Source organism: Pistacia vera, unplaced genomic scaffold, assembly GCF_008641045.1.
Source record: "Pistacia vera cultivar Batoury unplaced genomic scaffold, PisVer_v2 Contig880, whole genome shotgun sequence".
Lineage (NCBI taxonomy): Eukaryota > Viridiplantae > Streptophyta > Magnoliopsida > Sapindales > Anacardiaceae > Pistacia > Pistacia vera.
The window spans coordinates 399,341-404,572 of record NW_022196757.1 but is presented as its reverse complement, the minus strand read 5'-3'; the positions used below and the strand labels follow the sequence as shown (position 1 = coordinate 404,572).

Here is a 5,232-nt window from a genome sequence, read left to right as displayed (position 1 = left end):
TTATTAACGCCTTCTATATCTGGGAAGTGATGATCATATTCTTGTATAGAAAGGATATCAGAGACCAGGAGACGGTTACTTTTTGGTGCTTGATCATCTAAGGATTGGACATACATGTTGAAGTCATAAAATGTAACAAAACGCGCTTCAAAAGTATCCAGTCGACTGAATCTAATTGTCTCTTCTCATGTTAATTCCTTGATCCGTTATGTATTTTCAATTAGTATCCAATGCACTTCCTTCTACATGACTATTTTCTATAACAACTTTACTTTATCTTTCTTTATTATTTCAATTATTTAATTATTTTTGTCTGGTTTTATTTGTATTATGTAGGCAGAGTCCACGAAACATATCCTTATGTGCAAATCGTTTATATATATACACCTTATTGTAGAAAACTAATGACATGATTGATAAATTTGTCATTTTATCCTTAATGGGTCAATTTAAAATATATATATATTTAGAGTCTAATATCTATAAGCTTGACTCCCAATAGTATAATAAAAAAAATATTCCTAAATTTTTAAGCTTAAGTCTAAATTATAATATCATTATATTAATAAGAAATAAATGTTGTTAGATTGTATGATTTAAGGTTGATATTGATTCAAAATAATAATATCATTTATGTTAATTAACTAACTCAAGAACCTTAAGTCAAATACAAATTATTAACTCCACATTACCTTTATCATGTTATTAAATCAATTTAACTTATTATGACTCTTTCATCTACTTGATTTTTAGAAATAAATTTTGGTAACAAACTTTTCAACCAAATATTAGTAATAGCTGCAACTTCGGCAGTTTAACAACATATTAGAGTATTTAAATCTAAATATCTATAAACTATATAAATATAGAAAGCAACAGTTCTTCTATAAAGTCATAAGAAAACCTTCCTTAAAAATTGTGTATGATTCTGATTCTAACATATCGATCCCAACATAGTATATAAATATTATTCGTTTCAAGTCCAAACTCTTATAGATTTACGATTAGGTTTTGAGCAAACGTCCTTCACCCAAAACACATTGAAATATTTAAGAAAACTCAAACATTATAAACGCGTTTAAATCTGTGTAAGCCAATACAAGGTGAAGAAATTTGATATAAATTTCTGAATTCGAATGAAATGGCTAAATCCCACTTCAAAATGTGTAAACTATTAAGTACACTTGCTAATTTTCTAATTGCGTTGAAGCCTATTCATCATATGAATCATAATGACTTGCTATGTACAGTGATATTCAATTCTTATCTACTTCAAGCCCTCCTATATTCTGACTGATGCCACTGAGATTAGAGATAGAAAATGGAACAGAGAAAACCTGGGAAAAGATTGGTCTTCTGGATGCATTCTCATCAAGGTCACAAAGAATGCATGGAGGATCTGTAGACTTCTCTGGAGGAGTGACAATCTCTAGGCAGCGACTGTGGAAGTAGTGGCCGCATGGCAAAACTACAACAGATGGAGGAATACTTGGCTGGGAAATGGGGCCATCGGCTTCTGGTGTGAATGAAAGATCCCTCTTGCAAAAGAAACACCCTCTTCCACTTGGTTGAGGAGGTTTGTCCAAATCTGCATAGAGAAGTGTAATTAGTCATTGCTATTGTAATGACAAGCATTCATATCATCCTTAACATTACCAACATTAGAGGCACACTGATGTATGAGGTTTAGCTGGATTTTCTGCAACAATAAAGGGTTTACCGTCTATTTCCAAAATCTACATGCATGGGAAATTTGGCCATGGCAAACTTAAATAAGCATTTTGATGTTTAGCTTAGCTTGGAGATGGATAAACCAAGGTACATAAGCCAAAACAGATCCTTTTGCTGCCATGAGAGTTCTCAATAATGGACAGTGGTGAACAATCTTTAGACAAAATAACATCAACAAATAATCTAAGGGACCTTACTTGCCCCAGATTGAAGTCATGATCAACACCTGATCCCATTCTCATCCAACCTATTTGTGCAAGTCGATTATAATTTTTCAGTGTGAAATAGAAATAGCCAGCCACTATAAAATATGGGTATATTAGAAGGGTATCATTGCTTAAAATTGAAGAAATGTTGTATATGGAAGGAAGCAAACTTACAAAGTTCAGGGAAGTCAACAGCAAAAATAGATCTATGTGATCGGTTGGAAAATCCTTAGTTGCTTGTGCAAGAGCATGCAGGTCTGACAAATCAGTCTGGGACTGTGGTGTATGAGATGGTCGAATTGGACGGGTTTTGTATGTAGATCTATTAGAAGATGGCCGAACTGGATGGGTTTTGTATGCGGATCTATTGGAAGATGGTCGAAATTGACGGGCTTGGTTTGTAGATCTATTAGAAGATGGTCGAACTGAAGCATTGGAAGCCTGAGCAAGTCAACCAATTGGAATTACTGGACCTATGATTGTAAAACTTAAAAATCATGATTACAAACAGTAATTTTGAATTAAATTTATAGGTGATCATGGAGATAAATGTTAATTACCAAAGGTATAAGCAGATGAAGTCAGTCTACTGGCAGGCTGAATAGGAGCAATGGTTTGAGATTGACCAAAGTTACCTACAAGCATCCAGCAAAAAATATTACAAATATACCTATAAGAAAATGGATGACTTGCGCAGATTTAGAGCCCTGATTCAACCTGGATTAAAATCATTATAATTGGTAATAGTCCAATTCAATCGATTTATTCATGTTTATTATAGTGTTCCATAATGGATTGAAAATAGCACAGCAATCACTAAAAAGGCCAGAAGAGGTCGAGTAAAATATTAATCAGGAATACATTTTCTCACAGGGTACCATGACTTAAAACTTTATGCAGGGAAAGGACCTTTTTAAAATAGATTCGAAGAAGAAGACATACCTTGCACCACATGACAAGGTATAAATTCCTTGGCCAAGGGTGAAAGAGGATGAACAGTCCAAGCCGCAGCAGTCTGGGATAAGGGACAGAAAATCTGTGTTTTGGGTGGGAAAGGAACTGTCTGGACCAGTGGTGCGGGAGGGGCAGCGGCTTGAATTGATTCTGAAATAGAAGAATCAGTCTGGTTTTGTTGTATTCTGAACTGGATGAGCGACTAGATAGGGATTAGTAGTAAAAGAGGGGCAAAAAACTGGAGAGACTAGGGCTGGATATCTCCATTGAGATGGTCCAGTAGGATTGTTGGAAGATTGAGCAGTTCCCCTACCCCTTACATCCAGTCTTACTTGACCTGTAAATGGTGAAAGTCAACACTCCTAAGGAGTTATACACATTTGTCTGATAAGACAATCATACAAGCATTAAGCATTTCTATTGCAAAAGCCCCCCTCCGATAAATCAATGATGAGCTAAATAACTTGACCCTGGCAGACAAACCTGACATTATAATAGTTTTGCACTAATTATGGGATCACAAACATAAACTAGCAAAATTCAGGATGGCAACATGACTGTTGTTTCCACTATCAATGTATAGATAAAAAAAGGTTTATCTAACCTGTCGTTGATTCCTGCAAGCATAACATATTCAAACAGAACTGTGTAATTATGTTTGAAACGAAGTTCCTCTCTAAGGGTCTCAAGAAGTAACCCTAGTTTATAATTCCAATTAATTGACATGATCCAGTTTCTGACCTGCATAATTCATCAAAAGGAGGTCAATCCTCTCTCTCTACCAATCGAGGCGCATTATTTCTTTGTTCCATCAAAATAAAGCTGGAAATATAAAACCTCACCAGTTGTAGCATTGAAACTAACAGCTAAAGCACAATTGGACTCATGGAGAAATCGTTTCAATTGGGAGACAAGCCCACTAGTAGAAACAGTGACCTTGCGAGGACTGAAGTGGAGGCCTTGCTCATGCACCGTAAATGTCGGAAGCTTTTATGACATTTCCAACTTTGTGAAGTGGCTCTCCCATTCCCTACATAAGTATTGTTATGACAATAACTAGGATAGACCAGATAATCTAGAAGCTCCGTGTTTAGCAAGAGAGAAGATGAAATTGCTCGATAGCATTTAATGATTACAAAAAAGCTAAGAAGTTGAGACAAAAGGTATTGGGAAAAAAAAAAAATGAAATGTCTATTGAACTACTAATATATGTTTCTTATATCTGTGTGTACATAAGTGGTGTGCCTGTCTGTGTGAGTACTTGCAGTCCTCCAAAAGGATTAACAAAGTTCATGTTTGAACAAACCAACACACAAGAGAAAAAGTTACCGGACATCTAGTAAAAAGATACACATAAACTCCTTTTAGAAAACCATGCCAAAAGAATAATAACTCCTTTGATCATTGCAAACTATATCTATGTCATAAATACAAAATTGATTGTGTTCCCTTCACAACAGTTTGAGGAGAAAATCACCACATCAGAGAAGGTAAAGGGTCCTTTACGAAACATTGGGGCTAAAATAGATTATTGTTTCTATACAATTCAATATATACAGGGTATTACCAATCAAAGTTTGGACATTTGTACACGAAAAATAATACAAAACTTTTTGTTTCTGATATAAAAAGAAGAAAAAGAACCTCGTGAAACCGTATTGAGAATATTAATAGCATAACTGACAGTACAACGCAGGTCCTGGAACAAAATATCACTCTATTGAAAAAACCTTACTAAATTGAAAGGTTGTTTCCATATGTGCACTTACGTAGCCTTATAAAACACATGTGCACTTACCATAAACACAACACTTGAAATTGAACCAACTTCACTTGAGAGCAGGCACCGTGTAAATACAGCTTGCTCTACTATCTCAACTGAGGTCAGGTGTCTATTCAAACCTATCCTGCAAAAAAAAAAAGACATATTATGGTATGAACCTTGTATGACAGAACAAACCATGAATAACACAACGTAAAACTATGCAGAAAAAGTTCATGACCATTTAATTCAGCAAGCAAGCACTCCCCCTACTAGATGGTTGAACCAGAGTTTCAATGAAAACTATAATTTCCATGAAATTTTGATGTTCTAATTGCCACATCTACAAGTTTGAGCTGATTATTCTATATTCTCTTGATGAGAGATTACAATTTGTTTCCTGTAAAGTAATTCTTGGAATAACAATGTTACAAACAGAGAACTGATTGTAATTTTCTCTTATATTACATTGACAAATTATACATCAATATATAGTAAAATAAAGAACTAATCTAGGAAATAAAAAATCTAACTTCCTATTTTACAGATTTGTTCCTATTATGTATTGATTACAATCCT

The 5,232-nt window shown here is 34.5% G+C and overlaps 1 long non-coding RNA gene across 1 annotated transcript; it reads right to left on the bottom strand.

The window, feature by feature from the left end:
- Positions 1–1,161: 1,161 nt before the first annotated feature.
- On the bottom strand, positions 1,162–4,745 carry LOC116119324. The gene is made up of 4 exons (XR_004126390.1): positions 4,690–4,745; positions 2,880–3,228; positions 2,498–2,572; positions 1,162–1,588 (listed from the first exon to the last, which is right to left on the bottom strand). It is a non-coding gene; the product is annotated as an uncharacterized LOC116119324 (long non-coding RNA).
- Between the last annotated feature and the right edge of the window lie 487 nt (positions 4,746–5,232).